General features: G+C 44.0%; 1 protein-coding gene and 1 long non-coding RNA gene across 2 annotated transcripts in view; one reads left to right on the plus strand and one right to left on the minus strand.

The window, feature by feature from the left end:
* Positions 1 to 15,640, minus strand: part of FOXO3 (forkhead box O3) — a 97,627-nt gene that overhangs the window by 79,400 nt on the left and 2,587 nt on the right.
* LOC121090681 lies at positions 5,729 to 8,062 on the plus strand. Its single transcript, XR_005828655.1, has 2 exons — positions 5,729 to 7,531; positions 7,626 to 8,062. It is a non-coding gene; the product is annotated as an uncharacterized LOC121090681 (long non-coding RNA).

Raw genomic sequence — 15,640 nt, forward strand, 5'->3', positions numbered from 1 at the left:
TGCAAGCAAGCGCTAACCTACACGGGGCTTCACTGAGTGGGCCTGCAAAAACACTGCGCTGCACTGGCATGGAACTGGAAAGTAACAGAGGGAGGCAGCCCTAAGCCTGACCCCAATCTCACAGAGCAAAACCATGTGGCTCAAAGCTTGCACTGGTGAAGTAGGGTCACGGCATGCTCCTTTGTCACCTGCGAAGAGGCACATTCACAATCTGTTGGGTCATAAATTGAAAGCGCCTGAGCACGTTGTGTCACGACTGCTCCGTGCCACCTGACTGCAACAGGTGCAGGAAAGGCCAGCGACCGGGATTTAGACCAGCGGCTACAGTAATAACTGAGGGTTTCGTTGGAAAGCCCTGCTGCAAAAGCTCAGCAGCAGCCTACATCTCAGCAGCCTGAGATACAAAAGTGCCGAGTCCTCTTATCATGATTCAACACGTGACAAAAAAGTTACATGATCTCCCTGCAGAGTTTCAGTTGTCAGTGACAACTCTGGAGGAGGTCGGGGCACCACACCACAATTCCTCACCTGAGGATGACAATTCTAGACCAAACACGTATTTCCACACAGGAGCTGGTAAAGAATACCCAAAATCGCAAGTGAGATACAGTGTCAGGGTATGAGCTGCAACAGTGCTGCACAGAGGGAAAACACAGAAACCAACTATTTACGGTCCCTCCTCCCTGCAAATATCTGGCTCTGTATTAAAACCAATTAACAATAATCTACTAATAGCAAGACTGTGATGTAGCTGCGAGATTCCCCTAAAGCAAAATCCTGCCAATGCTAGTAATTGATTCAGCAACATGCACCAGCTCAATGGCACAGACGTCTCCAGTTCTTGGAAACATTACATCCAGTCTAATTCCCCCCCAAGGTCACCACGACCATCAGAAAATCCCTATACATTGTGACCCAGAGTGCTGTGACTAAACAGCTGCTATCAATAGCCTGGGAAACTGAAGTGCAGTACCTGCAAGGCATCAGCCACCACCAGTGAACCCCTCAGCCTGACCGACCTGCTGAATTGGCTTGGGAAGCAGTGGCAGAGAATAAACCGCAGATTTCTCTTGCGGGAGAGGAAGCAGGGCACGCTACATTTGCCTTTGTGCTGTTTGTTGCAATGCATGTTTGCATGCACTTAATTGTGATGGAAAGAGGACAGGCCACCCTGTTACCTGATTAAAGTTCTGAACTTTATCACAACGGAACAAGGGACTCATAAACTGCAGGCTCCACACATAAGCTCTTTAAAAGGTCAATATAAGGTTACTCACACCATTAAATGGCTTGATCTAGCACAAAGTCCATTGGAAGCTGCCTACTGACCATGACAGAAGCTAAGTTGCACCCAGTGAAAGCAGCAAAGGTGTCCACCCTGCCAGACTCCAAGGCATCACCTTGCAGTTTTAAGCAACAGTTTAGTATGAGTTTCTCAGTCTAATTCTGATAACAAAAAACTAATTCTGATAACAAAAACCCTAATTCTGATAACAAAAAAACTGTGATCAGCTTCCTACCTAGATGTGGGGGCATTTACCAGAATCATTAAAGACCAGGCATGAAGTCAGCAAGAAGAGACAAGAAAACCATGGAGCTCTGTATGGAAGAAGCTTTTTGTATTTTCTAGTCTAAATACACCAAGTCAGAGGGCACCTACTAGAGGATGCAGGGTATGGTGTGACTACAGACTGTATACTTTCATGTCTTATATATTACTTGTAAGGAACTGGTATGTCTCCTCTCTTCTCATTGATAGAGGAAGAAAAAGGAACAGCCTCTCACCGTGGAAATAAGAGCAATTACTACACAAGACATATATATACGCATACAAATATATATATATATATGTACATATAAATAACATTTAATATTTTAGGGACAGGTCAGTAGCCCTATGAACTGTATAATCTCAGACACTGTTTGCTGTCTATTTCAGGACACATGAAAACAGAGATGGAAGTCTCTCTGAAATTGGATCCTGCATCTCTTACACAAACGAGCAACCCCTCTGCACATAGTATCTCAGCAGAGGGAATAGGACTACCCAAATGACTAAGGATTTGCACACTGACAGCACCAGGACTGCTCACCTAAGGGTGGATTAGTTAAGAAAACCAGTGTTGTAAATTATAGGTGGTGCTGTGAGCCCCACCTACACATTGCATTGTCCAACACTTCCTCCTATAAAACCCTGTTCCCTGTTGCTAACAGCTTTGCAAACCTGACCTGAAACTGGGATTAGAGAAAAGATAAATCTTGCCTGGGATAGGCAAGACATGGGAAACTGGGAATCCTGGGGCAGCAGAGAAATATGGAACAAGGAGCTGAACAAAAAACCAGGCAAGCTGGACAAGCAGAGCAGATATGAAAACCTGGGGAGGTGGGCAGGGAGGTGGGAGATCACAGGAAAAGGAAGAAGGGACGCATGGAGCAGGACTGGGAATCGAAGGGAAGGAGGCTGGGATGGGAGACTACAGAAGGTGAGGAGCTTTGGGAGGAGAGAAAAGTATGCAGAGCTGGGACAGTGCTCATCAGGGAAGCCCATGGATACTGGGGAGACAAACAGCACAGGTGAGCACATCGGGAAGGGCCTAATTCTTTACTCAGAGCTGGGCGCAACAAACACGGCACAGGGCCCACCCAGAGATCACAGGAGATGAGCTGAAACCCTGAATACCCCTTGAAGCATCCATCCCAACAGGGAGACTCGGGGTGCTTAGGAGTCTGTGAGCTCATTACTAACCACAGTATCATAGCCAGCATCAGAAGTAATTTCAAGAGTTAGAGGCAACTTTATTTCTGACATTGTGTACTTCCTGAGCACTTGGCTTTGATACTGAAACATTTTTTTGGTGTAGATTTTCATATAAATGAAGTACACTTTTACTTCATACTTCTGTTCAGCGCTTACTGAACAGTAAGAACTATCCACAGAGATACTCCAGTGATCTGCAGTTAATAGTCAAGACATGTGAAATACAACTTTCCTACTCCGTGTCTGCTCCTGGAAAATGGGAAGCCATCATTGGCATTGCTCAAACCAACCTGCTGCATTGTGGCTTCTAGGGAGAAAGCTGCTGGCCCTGCAAGCCCATAACCACCTGGGAGAATCCGTGGTTTAATGCCTGGTACAGTTCCTGCAGAAAATAAGGAAACTATCATTTCTCAGCCCAGTTTCCTGCAGAAAATGAGGAAAATATCATCTCTCAGCCCATGCAGAGCTTTTTTCTAAAACAACAACAAAAAAAAAACCAACAAAAAACAACCAACAACCATCCAACAAAAATGTCAAACCAGAAACCAGGCACTCAAGACTGGATAAATTTAGTAAGATGTCATATTCAACTACAATTGAAGGAAATCCATACTTAATTTCTCAAAAAACTGCTATCATACTGTTCCAGCAAACTCCTTCCTTCAGATTGAGGGGACACCAAATCCACACTATTTCTCAATTTACTACTTTTTTCCTTTTTTTTTTCCTCAATTATAGAGAACATTGTCATTCCACATGCTTAATACAAGCCTGAATAAAAAATGACACGAGAAGCTTTTGCCAGGGTTAGGTCCTGACACAGCTGTTGAAAAAACCCAAAATGGACATTTTATCCTGCCCAAATCAGCGTTCTTTTCACTATTTATACTCCTGGATCCAGCAGCTGCAAGTGACGCTACAGGTCATGTTGTCCTAAATGGACAAAGAATCTGAGGATCCTCTCAAGTTTTGGAGACTTGTTTGTACTTCAGTTCTCCCTCTCAATACTTTGCAGTGCTGCTGCACCAATGCCAATTTGCTGCAAGTTTAAGTAGGGTATCAACCTCTGGTCAGAACAGATTTTTCAGCTAAGATTTTCCATCCTTAAAAAAAGGAAAAAGATTACTTTTCCTGCTTCCATTTTTCAGCACCATAGGATCAACACTGGCTGCTCAGTTGATAATACCCCTCTTTATTTGAAGTTATTTTTCTCCTTTCACCACCCACATTCATCTGGGACTTATTCAGTATTATTCTGCCTGACACCAGTCCAAAACAGCAAACAATTTCTGTAACGGCACAATAAGCAGAGAGGATGCTAACGGAGGTGCTTCAGAGTCCCCTCATGTAACATCCAGTTATGCACTGAAAATAAAGTCAAAAAACTTGTAAGGAGGTTAGATACAGCTGTGCCTTTAATGGAACAACTTATCTGGTATTGGGACCAGCATTTTACAAGCAGGGAAACATTTCGGCTGTACTTTGGCCTTCTGTCACCAGGGAGAGGTGGAGATTTATGCCCTTTCTCCTTCTAAATTAGACTCCTTCAGTGCTCTATTTTATATTCCTCCTGACAGGTCCCTATTTTGTATTTTAAAAAACCTGCTGTCGCTGTGTTGCATAGGAAAAAACCTTTCCAGCCGAAACTCCTGCCACCCAGTCAAGCAGCAAGAGGTAACTCTGTGGTTAAAGCTGTGAGGATAAAATACTTTGCCCAGCAACATACTCATTTCCAGCAGGGTTTGATAAAATTATAATTCACTGTCCAGAAAAAGACTAAAACATTAAACATATTATACTGAGAAAGTCAAAATAGGTCATTCAATCAGTGTTATTCCCCCTTCATTTCACACATAATACAAAGCAGTTAAGTAGTTTCTCTTGCAATTAGTATCATCTTTGTCTCCTTGGTGTCTAAAATACACTGGAGATATGGAGCTGCTCTGACTGTACAGAAGCCCAAGCCCGGCTCCACACCATCGCCAACTTCTCAGTAAATACACAGAGGTGAAATACTATCTTCAATGATTTCAACCATGATAGCTTTCTTCAGTCTTTCCAATTCCCTGGTCTATCGCCTCAAATGGTAGACCTTTTCCCGCTGATTAAAGAGGAGTACAGCTGTGCTCCCCAAGCATCTCCAACTGCTAATGCATGTTCCACTCCATCCTCTGACAAGGAGGACTTATTACCTGGCAGAGCCCTGAAGAAGGTGGGCTAGAAACAGCCTCCTGGGGAACGGCAGGGATTTAGAGATCTTTCCTGGATGTGAGAAGTCTGACATATGCTTCAAATGCATTTTAATTTAGAAAAATGTTGGAAAGATTTTATTTATGTTTCTAATTAGGTAAACAGTATGCTTCTTCCACCTGCTCCAAGCTACCCCACTAGGCCCAGTAGACATCAGATGTCTATGAACATACATCAGGTTGATTTACTCCCTACTGCTAGTTCACAGAACCCTTCCTCCTCACAACCCATATGCCACTACGTTACAGCCTACACACTTTCCCTCTTTTTTGTATGTAAAATGGCCTCACTACTGATTTTCAAATATCTTCTTAAGCACACAACTCCCTTCCCCAGAGCTTTATAAAAACCAGCTCCTCATAAAACATTTCTATCCTGCTCCAAGTGTGCAAACCTTCTAGTACATTTTAATGAGAAGTATTTTTGCCATGCATGAGCCGGGGTGTAAGAGCAATAGGGCAAAAAACAAATCTCAACATGCTATGGGAAGTGAAAATCACACTGTCAACTTCATGATGAAAATACTACTATTAGGTTCAGAGCTTTTGGCTGCAGCACAAATGAGGCTGGAAACCTCTGGCTCAATCCATGCAGAGCTCTGCCATGACTTCTATTTGCAAATTGAGGATTTTAGAAGTGGCCCACTTATCTGTGCCACATACATGGCTCGGGCTACGCAAAAGCAAAAGCTGCTTGAACAAGATTCACAAGATTTACCTCCTCAGTGGCAGCATCATTCTTGGTGCCAATACTGTTCTACAAAGGCATCGTAGGACCAGCAGCCTCCCATTGTAGGTCTTGATGAATACTTAAAGAAGTACCCTTTGCTCTGAAAACTGACATCTCAGACAAATGGTTTTGAGTTCCCACGCACAGCGAAACTTCTAAACACAATAGATCGTGTTGCACAAAACCAGGGACAGCAGCTCTAAGTGTCTCAGCTTACAAGCATCTCAGGACACGAATTGAACTGGCATCACCTTCTCCTATGAGTTCCTGGAAAAAAACATTCTCTGAAAATTAGTTAAGGTCCAGAGCAGTTTTGCAGAACAAATAGTAGTTACAGGCTTTCAGGAAACCAACTCACTGCTCTCAGCACAAAACCGATCAGCTAAAAACGTGATAATGTGGGAGCCTGTAAGAGTCTCACAGAAAGATATTCTTTGTTAAGCACTGTTCTCACTTATCAGATGTCAAATTATATGTACTAAGCATATCTAGAATTTTATATATGAAACTGATAAATCCTCCATGAAGTACTAGCAAATATATTTACATGAGATAGGGGTTCACAGCCGAACTTCACAAATACCCTCAAAGTCAGAAACCCTTGATTTGGATTAAGACTCACATTTAAAGGTATGTTTACACTGCAAATTTTGTGTGAGAAAGTGGGGCTAACTGTGGTCATAACATGTCTTCAGAGAGCTGAAATAGCTGCTTGAAGAGCTAACATGGAAAGAAAAAAAATCCAATACAGCAGGTTTTAAGAGCACTGACACGTAAGTGGAGTATATATCAAGATAATTCAGTCCACATTCCAGATAAAACAAATATGGCTCTGGAAGTCGTGTCCTAAAATGATTTCTTTAGATTAATACATTTATTCTTCTGCATCTTATTTTTGAAAAAGTATAGAAACCCACATGGTGCAGCATGAGAAACACTGAGTTACAAGGGCAAATCATCTACAGTGTCAGAGGTGCTGGCTGTCTAGACTAGTTTGTATTACAATATTATTAGGCAATTAGTACGTTTTTAAACAAAGCTTTGTTTACTTAAGTGCAAGACTATTGCTAACGCTTCCTGGCCATGCTCAGTCCTCACAGGGGGTCCAGGCTCAGTGGCAATCAGGATTTTAAGCAGGGCAGGCTTGAGTCTTACAGTAATGCAAATGTATGCTGCCGTGGCACTGTTGGAGAGTCCCACTGCTGCTTTAACATGGCCTTTAGCAGGGACAAGAGCCAGACCCTGCTCTCTTTACTTCATTCTACCCGTGGTAGTTGCCTCGTCATAAACCAGGCTGCACCCATTCAAACTAGTTTTCATTCCCATCGCGAAGTGAGCACTCAGAGCAGCCAGGGAGGCAGTGTGAAGCCCAAGCGGACGTGTGCTGATGTGTTTGAGTGCTCCTCTATCTGTCCTCCTCCAGCAGACCGCTGCCTGTCCTCATCAGCCTTCCAAGTTATCTGCTGCCTCCCACTCCTCTGGTGTGGGGATAAGCAGATGTTACCTCCCTGTTCAAGCACTGGCAAGCAGCCCAGACCTGCCATTTTCTGCTCACGTGACTCAGGAGCCAGCAAACCTACCGAAAACTTTTTTCCTAGGACTGCGTCCCACCCACTGATCACAATCCCCGGCGTGCCCGTGGCCCCCGCTGCTCCCTAGGGAAAGCCGAAGGTCTTGAAAAGCCAGGGACGGGCGGGCAGGCTGGCCTGAAGGCACCGCAAGGCTGAGGGCTAGGTTGCCAGCAACCTCCAGGCAGACCCGCAGCAAACACAAGGCACGAAGGCAGCCTCAGAGGTAGGTGTCAAAGTAGAAAAAACGGCACCTTTGGCAGCACTCCTGCCTCCTGCCCTCATTCTGGAGCTCTCAACAGGGTTTTGGCTCTCAACAGGATTTGCCCTTCACCTCAGCACGGGCAACGGGTGACAGGACACAGAGGTGGCATGATCCACTGACTCACCCCGTGGAAATGCACCTGACTGCCAGCAGCGCTCGGGTGTACAGCAGCCAGAGGTTGCACCGGCAGAGCCCCACACCCACTGCCAGCAGCCTCCTGCCCCCTAAAACCGGCAGGCAGCACTCTCCGGGAGACCTGGAGGCACAAGCTGCAAAGGCCCTGATGACAAGCTCCAGGTGCTGCACACCGTCCTCCTCGTCTCAAACAGACCTTCCTCCAGCTCTCTGGCAGGGACCCACAGGCTGCCCTCTGACCTCCTGTCCCAGCACGCACCTCCCTCACACATCCCTTTTACATGTAGCAAGTGGTAACTTCACCAGAAGAGGAAAAATAATAAAGAAAAGCAAAGTAATAACTTGCAAAGAAACATATTCAAGAGAGAATCCATCATTTCATAATTCAGCTCTTAACTACATAGCAGGTTGCAATCAAACAAGTGATCCCTTCAGTTCATTAGCACAAGTCTGTTATAAGCACTAATTTTCACAAGGCATTTCTTTACCAGTACAAATCCCCAGAAAGGCATTTTTCTGTCAGTGAAATCTCACAAAGGTGTTTTGTATCGGCAGTATTTAAACAGCCTTTAGGTACCAGCATACAGATAAAGCAAATCGCCCCAATAAGCAAAGTCTGGGGGAGGGGGGGGGAGAGGGGACGGACGACATGACGACACACAACAGTTGTATTAACAAGATACCAATGCTGTTAACTCCTGACCTGCCTCAAACTGGCAGTTTGCAAACAGTGTTGTGAGCATACCAGTCCTTGAGTAAATGTGCAAGGGTGGGTGGCGCAGGGAAAGGGCGCTGGCTTTGCAGGCTGGCTCCTCCTGGACCAGGCAGCTAGGCGCAGCATCAAGAGGAACCACTCTGGCAAAAAGCAATGGCGACACAGCAACGCTCTTCTCCAGCCCCACTGAAAGGCAGCTCCCTTGCAATTTCACCACAGGGATGAGGCAGAGCACTAACACAATCACTTGCTTGTTTCCAACCCCTTGCCTGCCCTGAAATCGTTCTTCATCAGTCCTGTAGCCTAATCACCTCTACACTGCATCCCCAACTGAAATGCCATACTCTGCAACATGCCCTGCACAGTTACAAGCCAGCCCTCCATTTCCCACAGAGGCACCCTATGCATCATGCAAACCCCCAGGCTCGTGTTACAAAGGGAAGGATGGTGAAGGAGAAGTAGGACAACATCCCTAGAGTCTCCCAAGACAGGAATGAGAAATTGGGGGATGGGGAATTGAGGAATGAAGTTTATAAAAAAAATATATATATTGGTATTTGAAAATTGAATGAGTGCTGTCTGCTTGTTACTCCCTTCATATCACAGGTTTTCAGACCAATGACCTGTGACAACCCTTGCCCAACACAGGGCCCAGGAGGTAACTTAAAATAACATAGCTGAAGAATACAGCAAGAGATAACCTGTTGTTGGAGACCATGCTCCACTCAGCAGTGGTCTATTCTCAATAGCTCCAGCAGCCTCAAGGTCCATCATCCTCAGCCATGCAGAGCTGAAGGTGCCCCCACACACACACCCCCCCGCAGGGCACTACAGTGTGCCCAGCAACTCCTACGCACACCTTGCACACCTGAGCTCTTCCTACTCCTCCACCCCAAACAGGGGCTGGGGCCACATCACCACAGACCTCCAGATCTCCCTGCAGTTCCTGGCAAGCTGAGAACTATGTCTCTCTCTCCAGCTGCCTCAATCAGAGGAGCAAGAGCTGTACCCACCATTAGTAAAAACCACTTGGAAACATGCTGGTTTGCTTGGGAAAGCCAAGCCGATGTCAAGTAAGTGTCAAATACACATTGGTAAGGAGTTGGTGCCTGTCAGCGCTGCAATCGTATCCCACACACACAACTGGAACATCAGGAAACTGGTATAGCCGTGCAGAGAAGCACAGGGTACCCCATCCTGACTCTGAAGCAAGTTAGAACAAAACATCTCACTCTGATGGAAAATCCCCTTCTGTAGACAAGCCACTTTTTAATAATAAGTGCTAAATGGACTATTCAAGCAGGTAATTAATGTTAATTAACATATGTCAGGCCATAAATTGGCTAAATACACCTCATTTTCCAAGCTTAGTGTGTGGCAATGCTCAGGGAATTGTGACAGAAAAGAACAATCTAAGTTTGTAGAAGCCTAAAAAAAGAGCAAATAAAAGGTTAAGCATAATCTTCACTTAACTCATGCTGTGCTGAGCCAGCACTACCGAAAACTGAATGACTGTGCACATTACTTGAACACTTTATTTTGCTCCTGAACCACTACACTACACACATATTGTCAGCCCCAAGAAAAGCCACATCAAAAAAACCCTGCAGCTCCCTGAGCACTGTGTTATCAGCCAGGCCGTCACTGGGATACTCACTACGTGCTACAGGACCTGGATGTCCCTCCTGCCCTGGGACCAGGCGAGGCTGTGGCCCCTTTCCGAGGAACCACAGTTTTTTGTGGCAAGGGGAATGAAGCACTGGTGGGAGGATGCTCAGAGCTTGCCCTCCTCCAGAGAAAGTCTGCCTCAAAACATGAAGGGCCTCGTGCCTTTAAAAGACACTAACACTACCATTTTGTAACTTTGCCCTTGGGCACATTTTCTGTGACACAGATAGTAGTAAGGCTTTTAAAAAAGTAGGAGAGAAACAAGAACACACAAAGATTTTAATCTAAGTAACAACTTGCATTAGGAAATACTTTCAGTTTCTCCCTTGGCAAGCCGCCACTATGCCAAGACCCACTGTAATTGCATTGCAAATAAGAAACAATCCTCACAAAAGATTTTCCATACTTCCACGCAAAATAGCTGGCTGCCAAAATCTTGCAGGGCACCTTCAGGAGGCTGCCACCTAGAGAAATGCTTTGGCTGTTTATCCTGATTTCCCTTATCTCCAAGGCAATCCCTCCTGCCTCCCTTTGAACCCAGCACACCCACCGTAATTTTCTGGGGTGATTTCATGCTTCTTCTCCCCCATCCACCCCACACAAACTGGCCGAAAACAGGCCAGCTGCTGCAGGGGGGTGTGGGGGAGCTGTGCCCGCCCCAGCACTGCCTGCCTTCTGCAAGGGACGCCACTGACTCCAGGTTTCTACTTTGTCCACCTCAGCACAAAGAGCTTTCATGAAACCACCGGGCTAACCCTAATCACTCGCCTTTCTAAATGCACCAGCACGTGCCCAGCCTCCCCTAATCTCCCAGGATTAGAGCAAAGTGGTGTAGCACCACCAAAATGACCCGAATACAAAATGGCCTCACGTGTAAGACACCACTCTATTTACCAGGACAAAACCAAGCTGAGGCAGGACGTCCCGGGGCCAGAGCACCAGGATGCTTCTCTCCCCTAGCCTGATAAGTCTCAGACATCAGACAGTGCTTGTTCAAGCCAACACAATACAGCAGACATAAAAGCCACTGAGGTGATTTAATTTTTGTTAGCATTAACCATGTACTTCCAAATACACAGCTAAGTGTAGGAGCCAAACTCCAACTCTCAAGCTTCCTATTTTAAATATGCTCAAATATTGACACTAATAACCTAATACAGACAACATCAATGCTGCGTGACTGTTTTAGGTAACCTTCTGTCTCCAAAGAACTGAAGAACATTGCTTCCAGTATTTATCATGCAGGTCTACCTGACAGCAGTACTATCTGGCATTATTCACTGGACGTTTCCCATTCACAACAGAAGTTAAGTTTAGCAGAGCCTGTGACTCTTTGCAGCTAACGGCGTTCACCAAAGCGGTGTGTTTTTATCTTCATTTCACAAGTCCTTCAGTGGAGGTGCTCCTCACTGTCACACTGTGAATCAAACAATGTCAAGGATTCTGGGAGAGCTACTCGGTGTTTCTCTCTTTCCCCTAATAGCTGTCACCTGTCTGCATGAGCTGGGGAAAAGTGAGATCTTTGATGTATGTTACAGATAGAAAATAGTAACAGGTACTAATATCTACATATGGTTTCTACTGGAAAGTTTAAAAAGTTATTTGTTACTTTGATACTAAAGTATACTCCTCTTTGATGCAAGAAGCTTGTTATCTAGCAGTTTCAACTTCGGGGGTGAAACCACACGTCTCTCTACCTTGCTCAGAACAAAATTCAATTACAAACGTTACTGAGTATTTTGTTAAAGCAGAACACAGTAAGGCTTTGATCAGGTAAGATGCTTAAGCAGTAAGTTTAAGCACACAAGTAATCCCAGTGAAGTCCCAAGGATCCATTCACGTGCTTAAACTGCTTCGGTAGATCAAAACTTAAAATAATCAGGCTACAGTTTGTAACCCAAATGCTTCTGTACAGTTGAACAAGGCAGCTCAAAATTCGGAGAAAAAAAAAGAAAACAAGACTATAACATAAGGCTAGAAAAAATAATCATGCTAGCAATTAACTGGGAAACACAGTCTTTTAAAAAAAAAAAAAAAAAGCAGAGAAAAAATGAAACTGATATAAACTCCAGTTTTACGCTGCCACTCCTGATAAAGACAGTGTGCCACTCCAAGGAAGGAGAAATAAGAGTGGTGTTTCTTCCTTCCCACAACCTTTGCAAGATGATGATTAAAAAAGTCCAACACATCTTGCCTATCAGCATCTGGCTAACAGATTCAGACATCTGTCTAGATTGTCGGCAAATTTCTCAAATCTTTTCAAGTCTCAATAATTAGAGAAGAGACTCATGTGTTTGCTACGCTGAAGGGACTGCAGCCCTTCTTCACATATACCAATAAAACATGGTAAGAAATGTTTAAATGTCCATGTACAAAGATTACAAAAATCACCTCTTCAAAGTAAATATCCCAGCAGCTAGTATTTATCTTTCATGGGGAAGATGAATGCAACAGGTGTAAAACAAATAGGCTTCTGATATAAAAAACAAATCAATGCAAATCAGCTGCATTTAAACTTGGGGATTGCTGGTATCCGTGTATAAAGATTCATAGTTCTTTCCATACCACTCAACAAAGAGGAAAACAGTCCCCCTAGTGTACTCTTCATGTAGAAAAGACTGTTTCACAAAATAGCGTTGCAAGAAATTACAAAATAGCATTATAGGAAGAGATATGGAAGTACTTAAGCTATAGTGAAACCAGGCACCTCTACTATATACACAGACGCAAAGGTGGTTCAGTTTTCTATTTCAAGATTACTGAAGTGAGTAACTGCATCCCAAATATTTGGGGGCAAAAACTTGGGGTTTAAGTCAGCACACTAGTTTTGTGACTGCAGGATATTGACAGGGTAATGGGTACCTGAATCTGGAAAGACAGGTTGATCTGGTCATCAAGGAGCTCTGTGGAAGTACCTGGCACAGTGCATTTCACAAGGGTGAAACCAGCCCACCCACAGGCCTTTCCCCCTGCTCCGGTAATGATAAATATGAATACTGACTCTCCATAAGTATTCAAGACAATAAGTGGATACTGAAGCGTGCACCTAAACCCCTCCCGGTGATATAGAAGTGTACAGGATTGTAGCAAACCAAGCTGCTCGTGGCACACAGCAGTGTCCGCAGTGTGCTGGCTCTGCAGCCATGTACCGTACACTACTGCCCTAGTTAGCTGTCAGGCAGTATTAGGTTAGCTAACATCCCACCGGGGCCAGGGGGAGGGGGAAGCAAAGAAGATTGTTGAGGGGGTGTATTGGGCAAACCTTATCTGAATTAGCGGAAACGTAATATATGCCTTCCTAACCACATCTGAAATACTCACTTCTGCTTTAATGCCCTAGGCCAAAAAAAAAAAAAAAAGTGATAGTTGTAACTTTAATTTATAGCTCTTAAAATAATTGTTTTGAGGAGTATAATCCCAGCTATGTTTACGGATTATGGTATTCAGCACGTCTCAGTGGAAACGGTATTAATATTTTCATATATAATAATACATAAGATAATAAAACCAAGTTCTCTTCTTCTCTTTGTTTAAAATGACAATTTTCCCACTCAGTGCCAGAGCAGAATATCGTCAAATGGGCTTCTTATCTTTGAAGATTAACTTAGCTGTGTAAAAAATATTCTAAATTAAGATAAAAGCCTCCTGATACAGAACTATCTTCTGTGCATTTAAAATCTCGGTGTAACTAGCAATCTGAAAAAGTCTGATGTGAAAAGCTGCCATTAGTTCCTGAAGAGTTGTATTCATTACCTGTGAGGGAAACAAAGATGATAATAACATATAATGTGGTTTAGCATTGGGAGACTAAGATGGAGTCTCTATTTAAGTGTGTTGCCTCTGCACAAACTAATTTACGTTCCAGCCAAGAAACTGAAGTAGTCCTCTTCTGAACATACACACATATATTAAAAGAAACTCTAGTCCTGTTAAGGAATTAAATTTTGCAGTTTTCGATGCCTGGTAAATTATTAGCTCCTGACCTCTCCTTTCCCCCTTTCAGTATGCCCCTACCACCCACGCACAACTGCACCCACCATTAATGCGATCGAACTCCTTACCCTAACTTCCAGAGACAGCTCACAGTCATTAAAGCAGCAGAATTTTCTGCTACCAATGTGCTTGCATCTCCTGAGAAAGGTCATCTTAAAGGCTTGTGAGAAACTTCTGAACTAAATTATATCAGAGGAATCTCAAGGGATCCAAGTTTTTAACATTTTAATTAGCTCCAAGTACCAGTTAATGCTGTTCAGCAAAGGAATCAATATCAAATTAACAGTAAAAATTGTCAGAAAAATTGTGACTGTATTAAGCATACTAATCAATGTAAGCACTTCACATTATGGCCCAGATCCTGCTTCAGCTGAAGCAAATGGGAGTTTTGCCACCAAATTCAGCCGAAACAGTATCAGCCCCATTGTTTGACAAGTCTTCGTTGGAATCGGGTATAGAGAATTTACTGAAAATTCCACATATCAGATAAAAAGGCTGGATTTGTCATAGCAGCTGACATCTAAAGCCACTGCTTCTGCATGAAACCAAACAACTTCTAAGACATGGGCTGTCATCGGAAGATGTAACCCTTCATCACACTCTTGTGTCACACTTGTAAAGTCAGATCAAAATTCAGCATCCAATACAGACGCAAAAACTGTTAAAAGGATCTGGGTTTTTTAAAAGCCTTGTCTGGAATTAGCTGTGCCACCGATAAACTTTGTGTTCGTATTTTCCCCAGCCTGAGACAAGTCAGTGAAATGCTTCCTCACAGTGCTCCATTTGGAAGGTAAAAATCATACAGCTGTACTTCAATTCCTAGCAGCAGGTCCTACTCAGGCACCAAATGTGAAACAGGGCTGCTAACAAGAAAACTGCCAGAAATGTTTCATCCATACAGTATTTCTGACCAATTTGTGTACTTCAGGTTTTCCCCTGATCCAAAGCTAGAGAGATTCAAAGAGGAAATTTAATTTCTCTGTAACACAATAAAACTTCCCAGCAAATTCGCCTTCAGCCATCCCTTCAAAAACTCGGTCTTGAACGCTGCCAGTATCAGCCCCCGGCAGCAACTGAACCATACCAGGATTTCCCTCTGCAAACAGTATCGACATCCCGCAGCACCTGCATTTCTGTATAGCTGCAAGTACGTGACATTTCGGCATCTGACAGACACTAATAATAGACATGGAAAACGAGGAGAAAAAAATCAGTTCTGGAAATCGCTTCAGATGTGCTTTACGTGCAGCACCGGCTCCTGGTAGGCCTTTATTAGACTCTTGTCTTTGAGAGTAAAACCCTGCCTGCCTGCAACGTGCTTTTGCATGCACTGAGTAAACAAACCACAAAAACAGATTATTTTTTTTTCTCACTTATTAACACGGTAGTAATCTTAGCTGCTAACTGTCACAATGCAGGACAGAAAACGCTGGACTATAAGGGATTTATCAGTAGACGGTGCCCTCGTACACTGGCACCGCAGGAATCGCAAACCAAGCATTCCCGTGGCTGAGCAGCCAATAACTCCACGCTTTGATTAACTTCATGAAGAAATGTCT

This window comes from Falco naumanni, chromosome 6 (assembly GCF_017639655.2).
Source record: "Falco naumanni isolate bFalNau1 chromosome 6, bFalNau1.pat, whole genome shotgun sequence".
NCBI classification, from domain to species: Eukaryota; Metazoa; Chordata; class Aves; order Falconiformes; family Falconidae; genus Falco; species Falco naumanni.